The sequence below is a fragment of the Meriones unguiculatus genome, chromosome 7 (genome assembly GCF_030254825.1).
Source record: "Meriones unguiculatus strain TT.TT164.6M chromosome 7, Bangor_MerUng_6.1, whole genome shotgun sequence".
Taxonomy (NCBI): domain Eukaryota; kingdom Metazoa; phylum Chordata; class Mammalia; order Rodentia; family Muridae; genus Meriones; species Meriones unguiculatus.
In genome coordinates, this window is record NC_083355.1 from 93,734,669 (window position 1) to 93,760,126 (window position 25,458).

Consider the following 25,458-nt stretch of genomic DNA (forward strand, 5'->3'; position numbering starts at 1 on the left):
GCGGTATTTACAGTACTGACCTTTTAATGTTTTCTACAACGTAGATTCTATTCCATTTTACAGACTAGGAAAATAAGGACGTTGAAGTTACTTGTCCACAGCCGCTGCAGCAGGCCTGGGACCTAAATCCAGTAAACTTGATTTGAGAGGTGGTGGTGCACAAAAGCTAAGGTTCCCAGAGATGGGGTAGGGTGCTAAGATTTTCCATTAACATTTCATTTTTTGTTACATACAGCCTTGTATATAAAGTGCTATGCAAATGCACACTCATAATGAGCCTCTAGAATCCCCTTCCAGACTGTGCTGCTGAATTATTTTACAGAGAGAAGCTGTGAAGGTGTTACTGCAGCGGGCTGAAGCATAAATGCACCATGCAGGATGAAGACCACATTGTTGCATTCACAGGAAACTGAATGCTAGCTAGTATCAATAATGATGTTGACATTGTCACTGGCTAGCCTATGAAAGAATGGAAAGGCATTAGGCCTGGTGATCACTGTTTATGTTTACTATTACAGTCAGTTGAAGCAACAAGAAATACTTTTATTTTGACATTTGATCTCCAGAAGCTATTCAGCATTTCTCAGGCATGAAGATCTTCATTCTGGGTTCCGAGTGCAAAGGAAAGTAGAGCTTGGAAGGATAAGGAGAGAGGGAGGAAGAAGAGCCCCGTAGGGAGCCTGCCTTTCATCTCAGAGCAACCCAGTTTCTGTTTCTGCAAAAACAGTGAGCTCACTGTGTGCTCCGGGGCAATAAGCTTTGCCTGGCTGGCTTGGAGCAGTGTCCTCTGCACAGAGCCTGTCGGGGAGTATTCCTCACCCTTATACTTCAGCCTTCCTCATGCCACAGCTACCCTTGAGTGAGCCAAAACACAGGGCTCAGCAATCCCTGCCAGCTGGGGACTCCTGAACTTTGGCTTGGTTTGAGGACCCATTTCTTTACGTTATCTGTCCTTCTCTTTAATAGCGCTCAACCTTTTGTAGCCACAACCTTCCAGCCAGGCGGCTGGAGAAAGCACGTTTGAGTTCCATGTCACAATGGTCCATTTGGTGTACGGACATATGCCTCCACCTCCTTGTCTCTGTCGTTTACTGAAGACACACACACCAAAACAAGGTACCTCTGACCATAGTGAGCTAGACATCATGCGTTTAAACAGAATCCCATTACAGCCCACAGTCTCATAATCCTTTTATTTAAAAATCATATGCTCCCGAAAAGAATCGCCATCGTTCTTGGTGATAAATTACTTCTTAACTGCTTGTCTCAGTGGGCCCTGCTTGGGGAAGCATCAGCGACTGGGGAGGTGAGAACGCCAATGTTTGGAGATACATTCCTCTGATCCCGGGGCAGTGCTGTGATCTCAAGGGAGGTGAGAAGTGGGGGAGCAGAGACACAGACACTCTGGTGCTAGGTTCTGAGGTGCACCGGCTGCAGAGACTAGTAGAGCAAGATTCAAAGTGCTAACTAACCCCAACCCCACAAAGCAAAGTTCCATCTTAACAGCTAACTTTCTCAGCTTGCCATCTGAGATAGCGTCCTCCCGAGAAACACTGTTCTAAACTGGAGCAAAAGGTCAGCTTTCCACTTGGCCTCGGCCGAGCAACATAGCCCAGTGTTAGGGGGATGAAGGGTTGCCAGCTAGCTTCTTAAGCACTTCTGTGCATCCTGGCGACTCCCGCCTGCCCTCAACAGTCCCCACAGCTTGGAACCAAAATGGGGCGGGGGCAGGGGTGCTCTTGGTCTGCTGGCTCTCGAGGCTGAACCTCGCGTCACCCCGCTGCAACGCGCGCCGCCAAGCGCTCCGCAGAGAGAAAAGCCTTTTTTGGTAACACACAAGCTGGGCAGTAAGCGTGGCTCGCTTCTTTGGCCTGAGAGCTGCTTCAGAGTAGATGAAAACAAACGTGTGGGTTGGGCCCTCCTTTGGCCTTGCCTAGGCCAGGGATCGCCTTGCGCCAGGAACCCCAAGAGGGCCACCGGTTACTGAGCCTTGCAGACCCGCGCAAAGGGCCGGTGGGGCCTGGAGGCTGCTGTGTGATTTACACATTTACTCCCCAGTCTGATCCAGGGCGGAAGTATTTGCCTTTCCCTAAAGGATTAATCCTGGTATTAAAAAAAATAAAAAGTATTGAGTTAGGCCAGGGCATAGGGTTACACAAGAGCCACTAGAGCATGAAATCCCAGGAACAACGTGATTCGCCCAGAAGCCCTGGGGAGCTGAGCCTGCACCGCCCGCCAAGACCTGCCCAGCCTCGGGCGAATGGGCAAGGCGGGCACTCAGAGCGAAATTGGGGAGAAGGCAAGGGAGGGCGGGCACAGTGGTTGGGTTGGCACGGTAGCTGAAAAAAAAAACCAACAAAAAAAACCCGATCTGGTCTCTGACTGTTTTCTTCCTGGAGGGGCGGAGATCAAGGAGGGGAAGAAAGGCGCGCGGGAGTGGGGGTAGCAGAGCCTAGTTCCTGCCTCCCAGCATCCTCTTCTTGCCAGCCTGCCAGGACATGGGGGAGCCCAGAGCTGCCCTCAGCAAAAGCTGGTTTGTTTTTACTTAAAAAAAAAAAAAAAAAAAGCCTGGAATGAGCTGTCCAGGGAAAAGGCCTAGAGGAAAAAAGGGGTGGAAGAGCAAGACAAGAGTGCTATTCAGTTGGGACAAATACTCAAACCCCAACAAGGGAGCTTGCGAGTGGGGAAGGCTTGGAGTAGGCAGGGCCCTCGTCGCAGTGGTCAGTGGTGTGAAGACCACAGGTGTGCCTACCCCGGGCCCTCCACTTCATTGGTGAGCCTGGGCCTTAAAGGGGGGTTCCCACCAGGCTACAATCATCAGGGGATTTCCACTAGTCAAGCCTTCGAGACCCAGTGCCCCCCCCCCATCGCATTTTTCCGCTTGGACAGCCAGAAAGTGTGGTCACCCATCAGGAAAGCCCCTCCCAGGTGGTCAAGGCTGGTACTGGGCGGCAATCATTGCTTACCTTGAATAGGTTCTGGGCCAAGACAAGGCGGGGGCGGATAGAGAGAGGGAGACACAGAGAGACAAACAGAGAGAGGGAGAAGGGGAGAGAGGGGGCAGGTATTTGGTACATATTTACATTATCCTGTTCACCTTGGACTTGGCTGACCTTGAGCCAATCATTTGCACTTCATGTTCTGAGTAAAACTGGAATAATTACTCCACTTCCTTTGCCTGCTTCCTTGGTCTGTGTGGATGACAATATGTATTGTAATATGTTTAATAAAATGTGAGAGATTATTAGCAATAACCGACATTTGTCAAGGGCTCCAAAGTGCATTCCCAGACGGTATCTTACCGATCCCTACACAAGCTGGTGAGGAGCGGGTTACTTTCATCTGCCTTTTGCACAGGTGAGGGAGGCTGGGCCAAAGGTAGTCTAAAATAAACAAAAACAGGCCCTTTAGGGGTTCCAGATTCGTCTGAGAATCTGAAAAACTTCCTGCCCACAGGACTTACAGGTTAATGTACCCAGTAGGCTGCAGGGTTGTGTATAAACTGGCACCAGTTGTTTTGGAGTTAAAAATAAAACCACTATTGAGCTTTGGACAAAACTGGGTAGCCACTGTTTCCTGGCAATCCCCAGACACCTTTCTCTCACTTGTTTGGTTTTCTATGCCCTGGCCTCAGGCAGAGGTGATGGAGGAAAATCTGAAGTACTGGACCTCACTGACAGGCTGAAGAGGCCCTCCGGCAGCCCTCAAGAGGTTTAAAATGTAGGCATCTGGGACTAAAGAATGTAGCTGAGGGCTGGAGAGATGGCTCAGAGGTCAAGAGCACTGGCCGGTCTTCCAAACATCCTGAGTTCAATTCCCAGCAGCCACGAGGCTCACAACCATCTAGATCTGGTGTCCCCTTCTGGCCTGCAGGTGTACATTTAGGCAGAATACTGCATAAATAATAAATAAATCTTTTTTTTTTTTTTTAATATATGTAGCTGATTGCACATGTGAGTCCTTGAGTTGGATCCCCAGCACTAAAAGGAAAAAAGGATGAGGAAGGGCTCAGTGAACCATGTAGGGGAAGGAGGAAAATAAGGAACATGGGTTGGAAAACACATCGTGGAAAGGGCCTCTTTCCAGACCTGAAGGTTACATCATGAATGTATGTATCACCCCTTTGTTCTTAACCTAAGTGTGCTGAAATTTGGCCGCCCCATGGCCTGGAGGGTTTCAGCATGTTTGCCTCCTGCCCTTCATTCATTTATTCAACAATTTACCTAGAGAGCACTTACTTCCCTAGCCAAGTACAGAACCTAGGGTCTAGAGCATGAGCGGATGCCCAATCTCTGAGCTACATCTCCAGCCCTTTCTTCTTTCTTTCTTTTCTTTTTCTTCTTTCTTTCTTTCTTTTTTTTTTTTTTTTTTTGAGATAGGGTTTCTCTGTGTAGCCTTGGTTGGTCTGGAACTCCCTTTGTAGCCCAGACTGGCCTCGAACTCACAGAGATGCTCCTTGCCTCTGCTGGAATCAAAGGTGTGCACCACTACTGCCTAGCCTCCAGCCCTTTCTTGTTTGTTTGTTTGTTTTTTCCAATATTTATTTTTTATTACATGTACCTTAGTGTCCTGCCTGCATGTGTACCTGTGAGAGTATTGGATCCTCTGGAACTGGAATTACAGACAGCTATGAGCTTCCATGTGAGTGCTGGGAATGGAACCTGAGTCCTCCAGAAGAACAGCCAGGGTTCCTAAATGCTGACTTGTCTCTCCAGCCTCTTCCTTTTTCATATTCACGATGAGTCCTTAAAAGTTGTCGGGGCTGGTCCTGAACTCATTCTGTAGCCCAGACAGGTTTTGAACTTGTGGTCCTTCTGTCTCAACTCCCACAATGGCTGTGGACCAAGAGACGTGTACCTGTCAAGCCTGATCCTGAGCACTTTCTGTCTCAGTGCTGGGAATCTAAAGCCCAGAATGGAGAAGCCTTCATTTTCTCCTAGCTGTCCTAGTTTCCTGATGCACTAGCCCCCAAAACCGAAAGAGGCAGCAGTGCCTGTGCAGGCCTCCCTGCAGCAACATGACTGACTCGAAGCAATCTGTTTATTCTCTTGGGCTTTGGTTTCCCACCTGTCATATGTCCGTCTGAAATCATGTTCTTCCTCCACAGCCTCCCTGTGAGAACCTGTCTGTAATGCCGAGGCCTGAAGGGTCTGTAAAAAGGCCAGCGGTGATCCAGATCTCTTGCAGGTGAAAGAGGAAAGCCAGGCCTGATGCTATTCCCTGTCCACCCTCTTTGTCTTGTCCTTGGAAGGCTTCTTCTGGGTGACCAGCCTAGCACCTCTTGCGTGACAGACAAAATAAGCAAGGACCGCCTCTTGGCCTAGGAGCCAGAGCAAGACAATAGCACAGTTAGGCCTTTCCTTCTGGGCTCTCCTAGAAACAAGGACTTTCCCTCCGCAGTTACTGTTGTCTCTCTGGGCCTCTCTCTGTCTGTGTGTGTGTGTGTCGGGGGGGGGGGGGGGGGTGACCATGAGGACTCAAAGCTGTTAAAAGATTTTTTTGGTGCTTTTGCTTTTTTTTGTTTTGGCCAAATTGGAAAGAGGCAATGACCCGTCTTTAAAAAACAAAACTAGGCAGGAAGTGTGCAGGGCCTGAGTGGCAGGGACTAAGGGTGTAATTACAGGTTTTTTGTTCAGCATTTTCATGTAATTAAATCCAAAGGAAATCGAGCCTGGCCCTGGCTTCTTGGATGCAGGGCAGACCAGAACTGCCTGTATGTTGGGGCTGGAAGGCTAATAGTGAGGAATAGATCTGCTTTTCAGCGAAGAGGCGGAATTCTCACCTTGTTATTATTTTTACATTCATTTTCCAAAAGGTAGCCCATCATTCATCTTTTATTCGGTGCCACGGCGCTCTCTCTGGTGACATTTCCCAGCCGTGCGCAGCCTTCTAGGCGCTGATTTGCCTTTCCGCCCACTCTCTCCCCCTTCCCACTTTTACATATTGCCAATTTCTGCCTGGTTGCTCACACAATATCCCTGCTGCAAAATCCACAGCCAGCTTTCTTGCCTCCGGAGTTTCGATCCCAAGGACCTCCGACTCCGCCAAATAATCTCTCCTTTTGTTTTGCCCACAGTCTGGTCCCCCCCCCCCCCCCGTTATGCTTTATAATAAGCTCGGCAGTGGCCGCCCCAACCCGGCTTTCTCTGCCACTGCCTCGGTTTCCCTTCATCGCAAGCAGGTTCTCGCTGGGGGATGGGCTGTAACGCCTTTGAGAACAGCTTTGCAGAGGGTCCGGAAGGTTGTGGCGCATGGCCTTCATTCTCCTTTTGAGTCCTCAGCGGCCCAGTGACGTGCCCTGGACATTAGGGACTGGCAGCAAGAAAGGATCCACTGTCTACTCACATTCTTAAGGGCAGGAAACCTGACCTACCCCTAAACCAGGAATCCGGGAGGAGGGGCACTTGCATTTCTCCAGGAGGGCGGGCCTCGCGGTGGTTCCCCCTCCCCTTACTCCTGTTCCCACTCCCAGGCCCGCAGATTACCTCCCGCAGCCCCCTTCACCTTCTCTTCCCAAGAACAGATTGTTTATCAGGACGGGCAGCCAAGAAGCCTACTCCTGTTTCTGGCCTCTGCCAAAGATTAATCACACTTGGGAACCTCACAAAACTTGACTGTTGGGGCGGGGCAGCGAGAGGGGGAGTAGTTAAAAAGGAAAGACCAATGAATTTGACATTTGACATTTGACAAGCAGACCAAATGGGGCTACCGACACCTCTTTCCTTCTCAGCTTAAAGGCCCGAATTGTATTTCATTCCCACTCCCTCTCCCCCACCCCCACCCCAGCCTCTCTCTCTCTTTCTCCAAGTCTACCCTTCCTCTTTCAACTCTTCAAATTTGATGCTTAAGTAGTACTGACTTGCTTTTAATTCTTACTAACATTCTCAGCTGGTGTGTTTGTGTGTGTGTGTGTGTGTGTGTTGGGGCTTGGTAAGACACAAACTGGACTGCCTGACAAGTCCCTTCTTTTCCTTCTTTTCATCCTTCTCTTTGAAATGACATCAAGATGGACTGGGGAGGGGGTGCTGGGGGATGAAGGAGAAGGCATGGAAAAAAGAGAGAGGGGGAGTAATTTATGTGCTTTTCTAACGGCAGCTAGTAAAATTCCTAAGGGAGAACGAATGCCAAAATTGACTGTCTTGGTGGATTTAGACCCAAACGTCAGGGTGAATCATGTCAGGGCTTTGCCCTGGACCTGCAGCCTGGAACAGGGGACAGGCACAAAAAACATCCCCGTGGCTGGGAGGTGCCTTTCTAAACCCGGTAAGGGACGACTGTTTGCTCTCACTAGGTTCCTCTCCATCAGTTTTGTTTTTCTGTAATTCATTACAAGATGGATTAAAAAAAAAAAAAAGAGCCCTGATTATGAAAAGCAAGGGATAGGAAACTGTCTATTAAACATGACCCCCAAAGGGAAGGTGCAAACCTATCTGATCCAAGATAGAGATATCTCCACCCCACATCCCCCCCTCCCCTTTGCTTTGCAACTCAGCAGACATCAGGTTAGCAAAAGGTAATAAATAGTCTTCTCGCAGCAGGGTCTGGACTAGTGAAAACAGTTTACTGAAATTAATGGGCCTCACTTGAACCAAAACCTCCACTTTGGAATTAATGCCAGACATAGTTTTCCTGAACTCTATCCAACCGCCTAAGCGGCAGACGATTTTTGTTCTATTTGTGCAGGAAATAAAGCCCAAGCCCTTGATCTCGGTGTAGATTTTCATGTAAAGAAAAAAAAAAATTAGCACAGTGAAAAATTGTGCCAGTTCCCACTTTCTGCCAGTAGAAGCCCGGGTACTCTGGGTGCTCTTGGGTGGTGCCTGGTCAGAAGTTATCTGGTAAACTTTCCATTGAAAAACCATCTCCAAATTCTCTCCCCATCTCTGGCTTGTGAGCTTTCATCATGACATCTGAGAGATCCAAGAAAGCGCCAGAAACAGTTCAGCTCTCAGTAACAACCCTCTTCCCCACAGCTTCGAAAAGCTGGATGTGGACATTTTGTATTTATGCGCTTGCAAGACTCCCCACACCCCGTGCCGCTCCAAGCCATCCGACGTCCACCCAGCTCCCCTCCAGCCCCAACTCTCTACCCCACCCAGGATTTAGGGTGTCCCTAGGTCTGAAGCGGCTTTTTATTTTTATTAACGTACTTTTTTTTTTAAGGTTGAAAGACACATATACACCATGCGTCCTCATCTAGTGGTTATGGGGTTATGGCAGGTACAGCGGGAACCCTCAGTCGGCATCTGAACCCACCCTAAAGCTTCCATTATTGAGAAAAGCCCGATTCGTGGGCAGCCGGTGTTCTGGTTCTTATTGTACAGTCTGCACTGGTGACACAGGACATGTGGAAAATTTTGAGAGCACTGCGGTGAATGGTGTGGAGGGGGGAGCGCGAGCAGGGGGAGAAAGAAGAGGGGAGGGAGCGAGTTACTTTTTAGCTTCCGCTAAGTACTTGGCAGCTCGCCAAGCCCGGAGGATTCTGGGAAGTGAAAACCTCCCCAGTATAAACTGCCAGCTTTAAGCAGCCCTGACAGTTCTGCTCCTTCCAAACTTGGCAGCCGTTCAAAGTGCTCTTTCATTTGAAATGCTGGAAGCCTGCCATGTGCAATGCAGATTTGCGGTGCCTGTGCGCAGAAGGAACTGATAAATGCCGTTGCAGTTGCCATGGGGACAGGAGGCTATCAGAATGGCCTTGTGATCCGCAGCCTCTCAACGCGGCAGGCTCTCCCTCCCTCCACCCGCCCGCCCGCCAGCCCCTCCTCCCTCTCTAGTCAGTGAGATGGTGAAATAAATGTTCTGGAAAAAGGTTAACCCTACCGGCTCTGGCTTGCAAACGGCCGAGGAGGTTAACCCTTTACGTATTTCCCCCGCGCCCTAAGTGCTTGCCAGGAGCACAGAGCTGAAAAGCATTTTTTTGGGTGGGTTACCATCCTTTTACCCACCCCACCCCCACCCCCAAGTCCTTCTGCTCCCTGGACGCTTTTCGGAAAGCTGTGTTTTAAATAGAGCTTTTTCAGCAAGCCCAAGTATAAGGCTTTGAGTCATCAAAACCCGGATGTAAACACAGCAGCCCTACATTCTGCACAGTTTGCGTGTATTTTATCTTTTTAATAATATTTAGCTGGCAACCTAAAACTGCAAGCATGCCAGCTATTTTAGCCAGTCACATCAGGCAGCCTCCATCTTAGGGAGAGCAGTTGCCTGTCCTTGCCTTGTTCCTCGGGTCCCCGCCCCACACTGCAGGCAATCTGGGTTCTTCCGAAGGTATCTTGTTGCCACTTAGCAAAAAAAACCCAGTCCCTTAGAACATGACATCAGCTTGGGGCAACAAAGATAGAGGACAGATTCCTGTCAGAGAGGAGACATCGGGTGAGTCAAGGTGAAACAGATCTGTCATTTGTGCTGCAGTTTCAGGTGACTTCGTGTGAGGGTGCATTAGCCCCGGATAATCATCGCGCGCCCCCAACCCCCCATCTTGCACAAGCTGCCATTTGAAACACAGCCTGATTCAGTGTACAGAAACAAAACAATGTGTTCAAGATCTGGTGTATTTTCAGGTCTGTAATGCCAACTCTCCGGGTGGCCTGTTTAATGGGGAAAAAAATTAAATCCCCCAGCCAAGGCCTATGGAAACCAAAGAGGGCTAGTGATTTATTTACACTGGGGTGGAAGAGGTGAGCGGTATTTCTCTTTCCCTCACTATTTCCTGAAGGCTTCCTAGACATAAACCTTCCTTAGCATCCCAGAAAAGGGGACGTATTTTTCTCTGCGGTTTTCAATATTTTCTGCTAAATATATTCCAGTGAACTGCTTACCCAGGGTTTCGGCTTTCAGACCTTTATGTACTTGTAACACCTTGAGGCTATTCCTCTTGGGGGGGAAACGGTGTATGTTCATTAAAGAGGACTTTACGTGCTAGGCCCTGAGGAGGCACATGGGAACGCTGTGCTTAGGTCTGTATGTATAATGAGGTTTCAAGTTGAGGAGACAACTCGGAGAGCTTTTTGGTTTCAAGCATGGGAAGAACACTGCAGAAGCGGGACCAGCCTAGGTACCTCTTCCTGCATGTATACTGTCATGGAAGCCCACACAGGCAAGAGACTAGACTTTGTCCCCATTGGTAGGGCTTACCTGCAGTGACTTTGAACCTGACGCTCTCTCTGGGTGTCCGTGACTGCCTTTGCTGTTTCGGTGAGGGCCAATGGAATTTTCCGATTCCTAAATACCCCCCCCTTCCAAATAAATAATCAATAAAGGCCATCTGCCTCACCTTGCTAGCAGATCCAGAATTGAAGGGCTAGTGTTTAAACACAATCTTAAGGAGCATAACTGGCCCTCCAGACATCTCAAGATGGTTCTGGCTTAGAAATACACTAAAGCTGAGGCAGAAATCAGGTGATTCAGAATCCCCCTTTTCCCAGACGGTCCAGGCAGCTGGGCTTTTGGCTCCTGCAGCTGCTAAGCTTTGGCAAGCTAAGAGCATATTCGTGGCGGTGATTCCTTTCCCAGGTTGACGGACGTGTTTCTGTACTGAGCACAGCCATGTTTCCTGACTGTGCGTGAATCAGAGGCTGTATTTTTAACTCAGGGCTGCTGGTGATGGTTTTAAACTGGAAGCAGATCCTGGTATGTCCTATCATCAGGGTCCAGAGATAAAAGATCTATTTGAAGTCCTTGTCACTTACAGTTTGAGCATGTTCATTTTATGTTATCATCCTGACGGCCGCAGCCAGGTGTCCCAAAAGGCAAAGGGTGGGTGCCATGTTCACCCTTCTATGTTACCCTTCTAAAATCCTCATGACCTTTGCTGGCATCTGGGACAAGAATGATAAATGCCAATTTGGAGCCCTAGAGTGCCTTTCCAGACAAGGTAAGTTCCAGCATTCAAAACAAACAAACAAACAAACAAAAAAACAAAAACCAACCTAGCAAAACCCGCCTCCTTGACACTGTCTGTGTTTCTGCTACAGCAAGAGTGATCCCAGAGGGCAGCCTGCGGTGTGGCCTCTCTCATACCAGGGGGGAGCCAGATTCCCAGAAATCCATGGATTAGGACGGTCTGTGGGGCTAGTTCAGGAGCGCGGGGGAACAATTCTCTTTTGTTTTGTTGTCAGCCATGTGACCAGAATGCTGCCAGCTAATTTTAACCCTACCAAAGGACTGCTGGGGAAAAAAAAAAAAAAAAAAAAACAACCTATCTTGCATCTGGAGAGAGACTCTGGCTGGATAAAAGCTTTCTCAGCCTGTGTTCCTTCCTGTTTCACTTTCCCAACTTGCATTATCGGTAACCTGAAAAATGATGAGTTTCACCAAATTCCTGGATATTGCACAAGAGGACAAGGAGGCTATTTTGGGGGTTTTGTGTCTGGCACAGACCCTGGAAGCCATTGTTTAGAAGGAGGGGGAATGTTTTAGGGTTTCCTGGTGCTTTCCTTCTGGGGTCTCAAGGGCTCAGGGGGCCTTGTCAGGGATGGGGACAAGTACAACTTCCAGGGGTAACCCTGTAGACTGTATTTTTGAAAGGACCAGTATGGGAAGTGGGTGGTTAGAGCAGTGGAGCGGGGCAAAGGGAGAGCAGAGGTAGGCATATTTGGAGCATTTGAAGTGGGAGAGACAGCAGGAGGGAATAAGAAAAGACACATTTCACTCTATAGCTATCTGGTCTTACGTCTCCTGGTACAGAGGTGACGTCTTCTCCCTACTCATTTTCAGATCCTGGAGTTGATGGCAGAATGCAGAAGCCTTCTCACTCTGGAGAGTGGGGTCTTGTCCTGATTAGTCTCAACCCTGCTAAGATGGAACACATTCAGGATAGCGTGGCTGTAGGTGAGGTTGGATTACCAAATCATACCCACGGATATTGTTGCTATCTGTCTGGGTGGCCAGCGCTCCTAGTGAAAAGGCACAGACTCTCAAAACCCAGACAAGTCAGCCAGCATGGAGCCAGGCAGCCAGCCACCCCCACTGTTCTGAAGCCAAGGAATGAAGTAACTTCTATTAACCTGAGGATCCACCCTGCAGCCCCAGACGATCCTATCAGAGTCCAGCACCCCCTGCCCTGACACCACAACCAGGGGAGCTCAGTGACAGTTGTGCTGACAGCCGCTGAGGACCTCAGCTGCCTAAAGTGCCATTTGCTCAGCTCTGTCCTGTCTGGCCAACATCTACATAGTTAAAGGACTCTGGTCTGCCTCCCGGATCTCTTCCTCATCTGAATCCACAGGCAGGGAGGGCAGGGAGTCTACAAGGAGACTGTCACTCCATTTTCTGCCTCTAGCAGAGCCATTGTCACCTCCCAAGGGTAATCCAGAGCCCTTGGCGAATTAGAGGTGTGTGTGTGTGTGTGTGTGTGTGTGTGTGTGTGTGTAGAGCGATGGATTTATTTGGCATACTTAGAGGGAATGGGTATAAGATGACGTACAGGAGCATTGGGTGACCCCAAAACAGCTGTATTACCGCAGGGCCCCACCCCATCACAGAAGCTGCATCGTGGAGTCTCACTTTCAATTAACCTTCCACTTCTCACTTACTCTAGCAACTAGCAAGACCACTTTTACCATCTGCTGTTTTTGAGACAGGATCTCCCTCTGAAGCCCAGGTTCCTGCGTCAGCCTTTCAGACCCCAAATTCCAAATTTGCACCCCTGAGTCCTGAAGGGGCAAACCCCCAAGTTAAGGTTCTGTTTACTGTGTTATTTCATAGACTTATTTTGTTGTTGTTGTTGTTTGCATTCTGTTATGTTGAGGATTGAACCCAGGGCTACAGGCATGCCGGGTTCCCCAGTCCCAAAGACTTGCTTCACGCAAGATGCTGTGCTTTTAATCAAAAAGCCCAGAGCTTGAGCTGGAGAGATGTTCGGTAGTCCTTGAGGACTAAAGGACCTGAGTTTCAGCACCCTGAATGGCTCACAATGGTCTAAAGGATGATAATCTCTTTTGGCCTTTAAATATGTACTCACACACACACATACCTACCCACCCACACCCACACGATTAGTACAACTTTAAAAAAGATCTCAGAGCTCATGAATAAGTGGAAATTCATGAAATAGTTCTTTCCAAAGAAATATTTGAATTTCACTTTTTGGATTGTCCTCTACATATTGTGTGTGTGTTGGGCGGGGGGTGGGGGTATGGGGAGAGTCAGGCTGGCTATGGCTTTTAATCTCTGTAAGACCTCCTAGAATCCTAGCTGTTTCCCCACTGGGCCATAGTCCGCTCCTGGGCTTCCGGGTTTCCAGACTTCCGGCAGGCCCTCAGCTGTCAAGAGGCGCATTCCTCATTTACCTTACAGCCCCAGGATTCCTGGCAGTTTCCTAAGAACTCCACAGCTGGAATGCAGCTGCTTGGGGTGGAGCAAGCAGAACTCTTGGTAGGTCAGCAGGGTGAGCGAGGGCAGGGAATGTTGGAAGGTTGGGAAAGTCCTTCCCTGAGCCAGAACTCAGGAATGTGCTGGGGCCTCGGCTGAGAAAACTTTCCAGATGGGGGAGGGAAAGGGGAAGCTTCTGCCTTCTGGGTAGATTTTTTTTTTCTTTTTTGGGAAAAAAATAAAATAAAAAAGAAATGACCTCAGGGAGAAAGACTGTTTTGAAACGTCTTTTAAGAAAGCAACTTGGATGTTTAAATCGACCTGGGAGCTCCCTCCCTTTGCTGTCCCTAAGGTCCGACGGACTCTGTTTGGCTGAGACGTAATCAACAGGGACATTTGCCTTAGGGTCTCTCTTCCTTCAGCTCTCTAAATGTTTAAAAAAATATATTGTTGTTGTTGTTATCTTTAGTTCGGGGAAACTTTTGGATGCTTTCCAGGCTGCAGCTATAGAAGTTTACAGGAAAATGGAAAAACAACATTAGTGTTTTGAGCCTGTCTGGGTCGGGGGCTAGACTTTTTTTTTTTTTTTTTTTTTTAAATTAAGTGCCTGCAAGAGGGGCAGCCAGGTCCTGTAAGAGGGCAGATGGTGCTAGAAGGACCTGAGAGCATCCTAAAGGCCTGAGACAAACATGGAGTTTACATGGCTTGCCTCTTCTGGAGTCACAGACAGAACTGTGGGTTGTCACTTCAGGTGTGGAGTGTGGAGGGAACTGCTAACTCCAAGCCATCACAGAGCCAGGTGGGGCAGAGATACAGTCTTGGGCACAAACAGCTTAGAAACTTGTAGCCCAAGCCAGAAGGCACCACACTAAACCATATCAGTGGGTGCACTCAGCAGGCCCCAAAGTGGCAGGGCCCGTTTAAAGACAGAAGAAAAGTGGGTCCTAGTTCCAAGGAGCGTGCACCATGCCTCCTACCTCACGGGCAAAAAGACAGAAATCGTCAGAGGGCCCCATGTGAAGACCGAGGTGGGTCAGGAGGGGAAGGAAGAACCAGGTTCCTTTGAGGCAACTTCCCTTTGTCTGCTCATTTTGGCTTAACCGTTGCTTATCAGCCAGCAACTATCAAGGTTCTTTTTGGTTTGTTTGGCTGGTTGGTTGGTTTGGTTTGGTTTGGTTTTCAAGATAGGGTTACCCTGGCTGTCCTGAAACTCACTCTGTAGGCCAGGCTGACCTTAAACTTAACAGAGCACCGATGGCCACTGCCTCCCCAGTGCTGGGATCGAAGGTGTGCGCCACCGCTGCCTGACCAAACGTTCGGTTCTCTCTGTCTCATAGGTGAGAAGCCTGAAACTCAAGGATTAGGGAAGTCATCTCAGAACACACAACTGGTAGGTGGTAAGCAAAGTTGGGATTCAGAGTTAGCTCTGCAGACTGACTGCAGCTTGGGTCCCGATTCACGGAGACACGTGATTCACACCAAGCTTCTGCACCGCCGGGTGTTCTCAGCTGATTTCATATGCGGAACGCATGGAATAGTGGCCATTTCCTGTAACTAGCCTAAAGCTTGGTTACAACTTCACTGTAAGAATTAAATAAAGATGAGCTTCCATCTGGTAGAGAGGACTAGGATACGGTAAGCACTGAGTAGATGTTTGAGCTCCGGCGTACTGATGGGGCCACTCATCATCTTTGGCTAGTGCCTCGGAAGTCTTCCTGTGACCCCGCACAGGTAGCTGTGGTGGCTCTGAGTTCAGTGGGACCTGGTGTAGATGCCTTCCTGTCCTTTCACCTTTGTATCTGACCTCGGCAGAGCCTCCTTTCCGGTTGAACCGCTCCCGGTCACTGGGGTTTAATACAGTGTCCCCCAAACCATCCATTGCAGGTCACTCACCTGCCTGCTTAGCAATCTTCCAGCTGCTCCACAGGACAAAGAAAACATCTTCAGATGTGGCTCCTGGGAAGCCTGCTGCAGCTCTCTCTGTCCCCCCCACCCCCCCGCCTCCTCCTGACCTCACTGCTTTCTGACTATATTAAATTCCTCTTTGTTCCTTGAGCACAATGTAAACTTTCATGTTCCTTGCCTGTCCCTGGCTTTTCTCTGCCTGGGAGGATATTTTCCCCCTTTCAGTTCTTTGAGCAGACTTCGAAACATCCTTCAAAACTCAGCTGTTTAGCCTTTTCTGGTGCAGCTGCTTTCCAGCATTTCCTGGCTTTGCACTTCAGTGGCAACCCAGGTACATCAGACATTCTCCCTCACTGGGGACTTGTTGAAGTTCAAGGCTGGGGCACACCATTCTATCACCAAGTCTACCTAAAAGGCCCTCAAAAAATACCACACAAGTAAATAAATCAAAAGGTTTTTTTTTTTTTTCGAAAAAAACCTTTTTTCATTTTCTTTCTCTTTTTTCTTCTTCTCCTTCTTCTTCTTCTCCTTCTTCTTCTTCTTCTTCTTCTTCTTCTTCTTCTTCTTCTTCTTCTTCTTCTTCTCCCTGTTCTTCTTCTTCTTCTTCTTCATTTGAGATAGGATCTATATCTTCCTGGCTTTACTAGGGCTTACTATGTAGACCAGGCAGGCCCCACACTCACAGAAATCCGTCTGCCTTTGCTGGATTAAAAGCATGCACCATCACAGGGGGCCAGAAGGTAACTGTCATCTTTTGTTTTCAGAGTCTCATGTGTTCCAGACTGGCCTCAAGTTTGCTATAAGACCAAGCCTAACTTTGAATGAGTGATCCTCCTGCTTCTACATTCTAAGTTGCTGGACTTACAGATGTGCACCACCACACCCCGTTTATAAAAGAGCGCAGCAGAAAGAGCTGTACTGGGGTTCAAATCTTAACATAGCCTTTTTCTGTACCCACGTGGCAGACACTTTTGGTCACCGTCTGATGGTTAATATTCATATCAGCTTGATAGATTTAGAATCACCATGGAAATGTATATCTGGCTGTGTCTATGGGAGTATTTCCAGGAAGGTTTAATTTCTAGGAAGCATTTATTAGACTTCCTGCTTCCTGGCTGCAAAGACACAATGTGACCAAGCTGCCTCAGACTGCTGCTGCCTTGACCTACCCATCATGATGGACGCCAACTTTGAGCACCAGCACTGCGTAAACCAGGCATGCTGGTACACTGTAGTTCAGTACTCAGGAGGACCAGGAAGATCAAAAGCATCGTGGAGTTCAAAGCCAGCCAGGACTACAGAAGACCCTGTCTCAAACCAAAGTCAAACAAAACCAGGAGAAGTACAATTGTCTTCCTGTTGGAGGCTGGTGAATGAAAATGAGGACATGACTACTCCCAGGTGTGGCTGAAGAGAAGGTTTTATTATAGATATGAGAGAGAGCGCAGCCAGATGCATCTGGAAGAGTCCAGACTGAACTGGGCTATGAGAGGAGTAAAGGTAGTGGGGGAGGATGAGAGAGGTGGAGGAAGCAGAGAACCCGGAGGCCAAGAGGCCTGTAGCCAAAATGGCTGAGTTTATATGGGAAAGAGGAGGTGGGGAAAGGGAATGGCAACCCTTTCCCTGGAGAGGTTCAGAGTAGGGGGCTGGGTGAGAGGTGCTGAGAGGAGCCACAGGTACCCAGCAGAACTTGTTCTGGGTTTCTTTGAGACCTAACAGCAGATACCACACCAGACATCTTGCTATGAAAAGGGCAGCAACTCAAAAGCATTAAGGAAACACAGTGAACAGGACGAAATAGAAGGAATGTACCTTAGACCCTGTTTCCCAGTCCAGAAGCTAAATTACCCTGTCCTGGGGCAACCGACCTTATTCCTGGTCTGCTTCCCTCAGACTGTCAGTTCCTTATTGTTCCCTGAAGGTCCCCCTCCCATCTCAGTCCAGTAGTACCTATGTTGCTATGACTGTCAGAGCCTCCCAACCCAACAGATCTAAGGACCTGGTGCCAAGTGACCAAAGATCATGACAGATGGCGAGAAAGGAGTCTGAGCAGTTCAAAGGTACCAAATGCAGAAAAACATCAAGTTCAAACTCAAGGGGCGGCGCCCCAGTGTAGCTTGGTGGGCTGAGAAAATGAGCCTCCTTTTTGTGCCTTTTTTTTAAACAAAACAAAAAACCCTGGTCGTAGTTAAACATCCCAGGCACAGTCCTTTCTAATTGCTGGCACCCACCTTCGAAGCTGGGTGGTCCCTGTTCACCCTGGGGCACGGAAGGCCTACCACAGGATGAAGGGGGTGGGGATGTGATGTGGTGGGATTTGGAAGCTGACCGAACAGTATGAGAGGCAGAAACTTGACTCAGCCCCACTGAGCCCCGACTCTCCTGCACACCACTGTGGGATGAGGCCTCCTTTGGGGGTGGTGTGTGTCCAGCTCAACCTTTGGCTGGCTGACCACGGCCAGCCTCACAGTCTCCACTTCTCAGTTCTGGGAGCTCAGCATCTTCAACTGTGAGCATGCCGTGCCTGCACAGCCTTGTGGTACAGCCATGGCGGCAGGGAATGGGCCCCTTCTAGAGGACGCTGTGGAACCAAAGAACCCTAAAGGGGGTTCTTTGCATAAGCCAGGAGGGAACCGGGAAGAGGGGCCTCTGAGGCTCCCTTTTCAAAGACCATAGCACCTTAGAAATCTGTCCCAGGTTCCTGTCCCGTGGGTTTCCCACAGTGACGGACACTCATCAATTCTTCCCACCAAGCGGAGGCGACAGTCTTTCATTCGAGATGCCATGCTCCTGTTAGCCACCGGAGGGCGGCAAGACAGCCATGAAGAGCAAGATCAGAATCAAAAGGCCCTCCAATGGTCTGTAAGCTTCTCTCTGAACTTCACCTCAAAAAAGTCCAAATATCAAGGAAAGAAGTGGGAAGGGGAGTCTGTTGCCTTTTAACGTGGGGCGATAGTGCCGTGACAGTGCCACAAATCTCTGGTGTAGGCTAGAGGGGAAACTGAGGCATGGCTAGGTTCGAATCTTGGTGTCTGGCATGCCATGCCTCTCCCTCGGCTCTGGAGTCAGCTGAAGATGAGGCGGTTGACAGAGAGGGAGTAGGAGAGCTAGGAAGCAGTTCCAGAGAGCCAGTGACTAACTCTGGGGAAAAAGGTTCTGAGCTGGCGGTGGAGTTTGGCTCGAGGCAGGCAGGGCAAGGCATGGTGGGAGTAAGGGTGTAGGAGGAACTACTTCCCCATCCGTCCAGAACATGATCTGCTGAGGCCCAAAGAAATAAAGACTTCCAAGAACGCCTAGTACCAGCCTTGGCTCTGTGTCTGTAGTACAATAGCCTTAGGCAAGCCGCCTCCTCTTGACAGGTTTCTTCCCCTCCGAGTCAAACGTGGAGGACCTGGACTAGCTAGGTCCGGTGTGAGAATGCCAAGCCCTTCACTTCCCCCTCTGGCAGACCCTCACCTCCCCGGCACCCGGGACACGCCCCTAATGGGGACCACAGGGCTAGAATTAACTCCAGCAGGAAGTGCCCTCGGGAGTCCCTAGGTGGGTGGCAACAAGGACCTGGCAGGCCTGCTCCAGGTTTAACGAACACCTGAGGAGTTTGGGGATGGTAACAAACCGGGAGGATGCAGGCACCGCCAGGGCATGACTGGGCAGGAGCCTTTCCTCTGAGAATCATGGTTGGCAGCCAGGACCCTGGCCCAGGTCTCCTTCTGTAGAAAAAGGCCGGCGGGCCTGGTGGAGGGAGCGGGGTGGGGGGGGGAATTAAAGGTTGGCCCCGAGCAGGTTTTATAAAATGGTATGTAGTAGCTGTAAAATCCGTATGATCAGTATCTTGGATGTTCGGCGAGCTAGCGGGTTCAAGAGCCTTGGGCAGGGCCTCCTGTCTACCGCTTGGAAAAAAAAAAAAAAAAAAAAAATAGGTCCCACCCCAAGAGCTTGGAAAGGCTCCGGGAGGGTCTCTAGAACACAATGCGCTCGCGCCCCCTACTGGCTGGGAGCGAAAGTCCCATCTCTTGGTTTGCAGCGGGGTAAATAGGTGCCACAGAACACCCAGCAGTTTCACCCACCCTCGCCCCCAGGCCAGGCGCTGAGAGGAATGCAGCTCGGAGAGCAAGCAGGTAGAACCCGGTCTGGGGAGCTAGGTAGTTCTAGAGTTAATAACAGGCCGAACGCTCATTCATTGGACAGAAACTGCTCAGAACACAGCCTTGAACAGACAGGCCTGGCACAGGTATTTGGAATGATTTTTTTTTTATTTCTTTTTTTTTTCATTTATTATTAAATTTCTGTGTGTGCTCAGGTGCTTATAACGGCCAGAAGAGGGTGTGGGATGCCCTGGATCTGGACCTGCAGATGGTTGTGAGCCACATGAAGTGTGTGCTGAGAACCAAATTCAGGTCCTGTAGAAGAGCAGCAAGAAGTTTTAACCTGTGGCCCATCTCTTCAGCTTTTTATTTTTCCCTTTTCTTTCCTAGAGCAGCGTCTCATGTAGTCCAGGCTGGCCTCAAACTCTATGTAGCTGGAGATGACCCTGAACTTCTGTTCCTCCTGTGTGTAAACTCCTGAGTACTTGGTCTTTGTTTTGTTTTGTTTTGTTTTTTTGAGACAGGGTTTCTCTGTGTAGCCTCGGCTGTCCTGGACTCGCTTTGTAGACCAGGATGGCCTCGAACTCACAGAGATCCGCCTGCCTCTTCTTCCCCAAGTGCTGGGATTACAGGCATGCACCACCACCCGGTTTCTCCTGAGTACTTGGAACTTCAGCTGCAGGAGCCCCTTCTGGCCTCGGTGAGCGCCTGTGTGCATGTGACACTCTGACATATACAGACACATAAAAATAAGAGTGATTTTGTTTTTAACTTCTCCAAACACCTTGGCTAATGACCAGAGATTCTCAGCCTAAGGTCGGAGCTGGTGAGACGGCTCAGTGGATAAAGATGATTATTGTCAAGCCTGAAAGCCTGAATTTGGTCTCTGGGAACCACATGGTGGAAGAATCTAACTGACTCCTGCAAACTGTCTTCTAATTGTCGAACACATACTAGGTGTACATACATGTACTCACGTACACATCACAGACCATAAATAAATGTAAAGTAAAAACAGTGACAAAAGGTGGGGTTGGAGAGCATTGGGCCTAGACTCTTATTCAACCTTACCTATAGGCTAGAAGCCCTAGGCCTCATGGTGAGTCAGGACAAGAACTCAAACAGGGCAGGAGCCTGGAGGAAGGAGCTGGTGCAGAGGCCATGATAGGTGCTGTTTACCAGTTTGTTTCCCCTGGCTTGCTCAGCTTGCTTTCTTACGGAACCCAGGACCACCAGCCCAGGGATGGCACCACCCACAATGGGCTGGGCCTTCCCCATCAATCACTAATTTAAAAAAATGCCTTACAGCTGGATATTATGGAGGCTTAGTTGAGGTTCCCTCCTCTCAAATAACTTTAGCTTATGTCAAGTTGATATGAAAGTGCCAGCACCCTCCCCCACCCCACCCCAAAGACAGAAACTTGGTGTTTCTCATAATTTTGTGGGTGAGGGGAACTTGGGCAGGGCTCAGCTCCGGATTCTCCTGCTCCACACGGTCTAAATGGGTGGCTGGAGTGGGAAGGAAGAGGTGGGAAGGTGCTCTTGTAGGCCTGACACCCCAAGGCTTCCTGCATGCCTCTTAGGCCAGATGCGTTTCTTCCCTGACTCTAGCTTCCCAGAAGGACTGTGGAAGGTTCCCTGGGGCTGGTCCAGTGTCATTCACCAGCCAAAAGTAAACCAGGGGTTCAGCCCAGATGTGGGAGCTGGGAAAATGGAGTTTGCCTCTCGACAGGTAGAACAGCATGCGTTTCTGGAACAGCAGAACGTGCTTGTGGCCATGTAACAGAGTAACTAGCACCCTCATTGCCAGCTTTTTTAAAAATGTCCTCTGCCCAGCCCTCGTCTGGCTGAAGCCTTCAAAGCCCCCATCACCAGGCACATGCCAGGTTTTGTCCTCCCTGGTCTTCCTGACCAGTGACCCATCCTGCCCCATTCCCTGCTGCCTGGTCTTTCTCCAAGAGGACAAGCTCTGCTGTTTCCCAACTTTCTGGATTTCCATCTCCTGAGTTCCCCTGAGTGTGTCTTGCTCTTAGGAACCTGCAGCAACCTGACTTCTCTGGGAACAGCAGCCATGTTGCCAGCTTCTCAGAGACTATCTGTCCCATGTCTCTGCCAGTCCCCACACTGTCCCCAGACTTTCCCCAGAACAAGAGTCTGATAAACAGGACATTCTCATGTTGCGGTCTACATATGCTTAGGCTTTGTAGGGAGGACCAGATACCTCTGATGTCTGTTTGTTTTTAAACAAAATCTCAACCATTTGATTTTACCAATAAAGACTCGGGAACCAGATGCTAGGGCGAAAGCCTGCTAGCTCAGAGAGGCAGAGAACGCACACAGCTGACCTTCCTCCTCAGCCAACGTCCCAAAAGGCATTCTCCTTCCCCACATCTCAAAAAAACACAAAAAACAAAAATAAAAAAACCGTCAAACTGAATGTCTCTCTTTTCTACTTCCTGTGCATCTCTCTATGTGTTCTCTTGGCTTCCTCTCTCTGTGGTGTTCACTCCCTGACAACTGGTTGCTTGTTCCACCTCTTGACCTATGGTTAATTTTATTTAATTCAAGCAGAATGCTCTTGGGGTTAAGGGTGTGTGCTAGGGCTGAGCCACACCACAACTAGAAACAGGTTTTTCCAGTAAACAACACAATCCCTGTGCTCATGGTGTGATCAAATATTCTGCAACATACCCCAGTCGCCATTTCTGTCACTGTCACCCAGCAATGCCTGGAGGAATGCAGATTTCCACCTCTACCTCCTGACCCAGATGTTGTATTTTAGCAAAGGCCTGGTAATTCCTACGCAGGTCAGAACTACAGGTAAACGAAGCAAGAGATTCTCAAAATAAAGGTGTTGCATGCTTTTCCCTGGGGAGATGCGTGCAAATGTTTGTTTACTTCAGATGTGGCCCTGAAGACAGACCAAAGAAATGATTCAAGGCAAGTTTAGCTTGGCGAACTGAGGGAACGGGTTAAGATTACTTTCAAGATGATTCAGGCAGTTGTATTACCGGAAGGCCCACTGGAGCCTGGGCAAGGACTCATGAAAGAGCTATGTCTCTGGAAGCTTGTGGTACAACTTGTAGGCACCTCCACCAAAGAGTCCTCTTGCCCGAGCAATTGTTTACTGGAGCCTCAGGGAGGGGCCTCAGGATTCGTGTAACTTTGTTGCGAGTTCTTGTACTTTGCTACAGGTTTTGTGAGCATCCCCTCCCTCCAAGAGGGGAACATTTTAAATAGCTGCACAACATGAAAATAGGGACAGACTGGGGGCTACAGATGCTAATGGAGTAAACTAGAGGGGATAAGATGGGGACACTCCAGGGAAAACATTATGTACCTGATTCAATTGAGATCAGATATCTAGGGATCCAGAGAGCTGACTGTCTCTGCCTCCCGAGTGCTGGGATTGAAGGCATGCACCACCACTCCTGGAAATGCTTTCTTTTGAGCAAGGGCTCCCTATGCATCCGAGGATGACCTCCATCCTGAGATCTGTCTTAGGGTTTCTATTGCTGTGAAGAGACACCATGCGTTTAATTGGGGCTGTCTTACAGGTTTAGCAGTTTAATCCATTATGGTCATGGTGGGAAGCATGGCGGCAGACAGGCAGACATGGTGCTGGAGAAGGAGCTGAGAGTTCTACACAAGGATGGGCAGGCAGAAGGAAGGAACTGCCACACTGGGCCTGACTTAAGCATCTGAGACTTCAAAGCCCGCCCCAAGTGACACACTTCTTCCTACAAGGCCACACCCACTTCAGCAAAGCCACACCTCCTAACATAGCCACACCTCCTAACATTGCCACTCCCCATAAGGCTGTTGGGGGCCATTTCATTCAACCTTCTATTTCTGCCTTCTGAATGGTGAAATTACAACCCTGTGCCACCATGCCTGGCTGCAGTTTTAAAGAACTCGTCTTATTTATTTATTATTTATTTATATTTGTGTATCTCTCTCACACACACACACACACACACACACACTCATGTGCAATCCATGGCCAGGCTAGTTTCAGCTTCAATGCAGTAGTCTCTGTTTTCCTCTTGTTAGGAGTGCTGGAATTACAAACACACACTACAGGTCTGGTTTTATGTGGGTTCTGGGGAGTGGAACTCCTGTCTTTACGGTTGCACAGCCTTGCATCTTTGTTTGTTTGGTTTTTTTGAGACAGGGTTTCTCTGTGTAACGCCAGATGTCCTGGAACTCCGTAGATGCTGTAGAAGGCCTTGAACTCAGGGAGCCGCCTGCCTCTGCCTTCTGAGTGCTGGGATTACCAAGGCGTGTGCCACCACTGCAAAGCTCTTGCAATGGTATTTTCAATTTGATGTGTTATACATAGTTACGGGCAAATTTTTAAAAATAACAGAAGATGAAAAAAATTGCCATACTTTTATTGCCTCAAGAAGATTGGAGGAAACCTGCTGGATAAGCGGCTTCCTTCCTCCCCCAAAAAACTGCCACCGGTGGCTTGGGCCGCCGCCTGTGACTTGGGTTCTATTCTGCTGGCAGGGTGGAGCCTGTCATCTGGCCCGGACAGAATTATTGCCTCCAATTACATGGTTGATTATCAATTACTTGTGTCCATGGGAGAGCATGTGTGCGTGTGTGCGTAAGTGCCTTTGCAGATCATTAAAGGTCGTAATTCTGGATTACCGTTGATTAACGAGAGGGAGGCCTGGTACCTCCAGCAGCCGGCATGGCAGCCCTACAATTATGTCCCAGCTGATCAGTAATTGGTGCATCACAAGATGATTTTTTTTTCCTCTCGGCTGCCGCCTCCCAGCTTCTCCTGCCGGCTCCACAATTAGCGCTTTTGCTTATCCCTTTCCAGCCCCGGCAGAATTCAGAGAGCAGCTTTCCTGGCGAGGAGAGGCTGTAGGGCAGGATAGAAGATTCTGCTCCGGGGCAGGATAGAAGATTCTGCTCCGGGGCAGGATGCTGAGAGCTGGGCTGGGGGAGCTGGCAGATGCACCGGGGTGGGGACACGTGCTGAAGAGAGCCGTCTGAGATCCAAAGCTGGCTCCACTGTCTTGTTCCTCCAATCGAGTCCTGCCCTTCATCCCCCCCACGCCCCCGTAGAGCTGGAATGTGAAATGGAGACCTGAAGGACAGTAGTACTTTGTGGGAGGGTCCTTGAACAATAGTCTATAATAGTGAGGGGATGTGAGCCACAGAGCCTAGGACAAAACAGGAGGTCCTCCCACCATCACCACGAAGTCCTCCCTGGCTGTCTCAGGTTCCCTCATCAGCATCAGCCTTTGTGCTCTCTAGAGTACAAACAAACCCTCCTCCAGGGTGGGGAGGAACTACATCCCAGAATATGCAGCGATAACTCACTGCTACAGCCTCTGCCCCTGGATTATGGCAACTGCTTCCTAACTGTCTCCTCCACTTCCAGCTAGATTCCTAACGGGCTCTTCCACTCCAGATGACAAGCCATCCTATTGTTCCCTCCAGCAGCAGTCACATGCCGCTCTGGAGCCCCACCTGGGCCCCACCCCCAAGAACCAGACCGGTTCCATCCCTCCCTCCCCATCCCCAAAAGGCAGCAGACTCCAAAGCAGAAATTTAAGGGATGCTTTCTGGGAATGGGAGATGATGGAAGGGTGGGGCCGCCCGGAAACCTTTTGCATGAAAGGCTCCCGTGGCTGCTAAGCCGCCAAGTAGGTTTTCTGAGCATCCCGGCTGCCTCAGCCACATTCTTTTTTATCTACTTAGGGTGGTCAGCAGGGTCATGCGGCAATGGGAGACGCAATGCTAATGACTCCGGCTCCACGTGGCGACCATTCAGGAAAAAAAAAAAAAGCCGAAATGTTCTCTCTGCCACATTAATCAGAGAAACGCATCAAAAGCCGGTTGCGTGGAGACAGCTTTCCTCATGGTACCTGCCCTGCATGCTAATCAGCTCCCCTCCTGGCGGTGAGTCAGCTCTGAAAGCCTTGACTGGGGGCAGCAAGCACTGGCCTGAAGCATCAGCTCAGCTCTCTAGGGTGTCACAGCTGGAGTTGTGGCACCTTGTGCCTTACCCGGATGCCCCTCACCCCAGTGCTTTTGCCACCATCATCCACCCCCTGGCATAAATTCTGGGCCACTCCCCTCTCCAGTTAAGACTTCCCTTCCAGGTCCTACTTAAGACTGCTAGAGAGAATTCTCC

At 49.5% G+C, this 25,458-nt stretch overlaps 1 protein-coding gene and 1 long non-coding RNA gene across 2 annotated transcripts in view; both read left to right on the forward strand.

Moving 5' to 3' along the window:
- Cipc (CLOCK interacting pacemaker) overlaps positions 1 to 25,458 on the forward strand; it is a 78,412-nt gene that overhangs the window by 2,419 nt on the left and 50,535 nt on the right. The window lies entirely within an intron of this gene.
- Positions 13,230 to 18,706, forward strand: LOC132655281 (uncharacterized). Its single transcript, XR_009593038.1, has 3 exons — positions 13,230 to 13,374; positions 14,649 to 14,701; positions 15,981 to 18,706. It is a non-coding gene; the product is annotated as an uncharacterized LOC132655281 (long non-coding RNA).